Below are 1089 nucleotides of genomic sequence, written 5' to 3'. Positions count from 1 at the left end.
GTGAAAGAATGGTTCTAGGGATTGAACCTTTTATCTAGTGCATGGTATCAAGTGTTCTACCACTAAGCTATGTCTCTAGCTGTTCTGTAAGATAGTCTCTACTTGTTGACAATGATCATGACTACAGCTTCTAATCAGCAGCAAGACCTCTTTCTTTTCCCGCCTCCTCTAGTGGAGTGTTCATGTCCTTGTTATTCTACAGGAGAAATATGCACTGACATTTTCCATAATTATTACTTCCCTATTGCAAGTAGAATCACTTATTTCTATCCCTAGGGCCCTGCGCTTGCTAGACAAGTTCCATACCACTGAATACCTACGGCACTCACTGTTTTGAGATAGGATCTCTTTTAAGCTGTGCAGGCTGGCCTTCAACTCTCCCTGTAGTTTATGCTGGCCTCAAACTTTTGGTCTTCCTCCCTCAGTCTCCTACATAGCCAGAATGACCGGCCAGTGCCACCTAGCCTAGGATCACTTAAAAAAAAATTGGGATTGAGCTCTTCTCCTTTCCTCCTCCATCGTGCGGTGGGCTCCTGACTTGGCTTCTCACCATGTCTTCTCACAAGACTTTCAGAATCAAGCGATTCCTGGCCAAGAAACAAAACAAAATCGTCCTATTCCTCAGTGGATTCAGATGAAAACTGGTAACAAAATAAGGTACAACTCCAAGAGAAGACACTGGAAGAGAACAAAGCTGGGTCTGTAAGGATTCACACAATGGCAAGACAGTTTATACTGAATTGTGGGTCATCAAGCAATCCTACCACGTGGAGTTCAGCATTTTAACCTGAAGATTTGGTCGTATTTTAAGTTGGGGGAGTAGTTTGTCCAGTAATAAAATGTAGAACCTTCCAAAAAAAAAAAAAAGAAAAAAATTGGGATTGAGAGAAATGTCAAAGATTATTCAACAGTTTCCTACAAGTTCTTTACCTGGATGTAACTCCCTCATCTGGACCCCATAAAGCAGTGAGTACCTGACACTGAGCTTTTGATGGTCTCTATCATATGGCAGCCGTTTGTGTTAAAGATAGAGCCTGGCACTTTAGCTCAGCATGGCCCAGAATACTGATACAACATGTAACACAAATT

The 1089-nt window shown here is 42.0% G+C and overlaps 1 pseudogene; it reads left to right on the top strand.

The window, feature by feature from the left end:
- The first annotated feature begins 551 nt into the window (after positions 1–551).
- On the top strand, positions 552–721 carry LOC131910753 (large ribosomal subunit protein eL39-like; annotated as a pseudogene).
- The last annotated feature ends 368 nt before the right edge of the window (positions 722–1089 follow it).

Source organism: Peromyscus eremicus, chromosome 5 (genome assembly GCF_949786415.1).
Source record: "Peromyscus eremicus chromosome 5, PerEre_H2_v1, whole genome shotgun sequence".
Lineage (NCBI taxonomy): Eukaryota > Metazoa > Chordata > Mammalia > Rodentia > Cricetidae > Peromyscus > Peromyscus eremicus.
The sequence above is the reverse complement of the archived record's forward strand: the minus strand, read 5'-3'. Positions and strand labels throughout refer to the sequence as shown.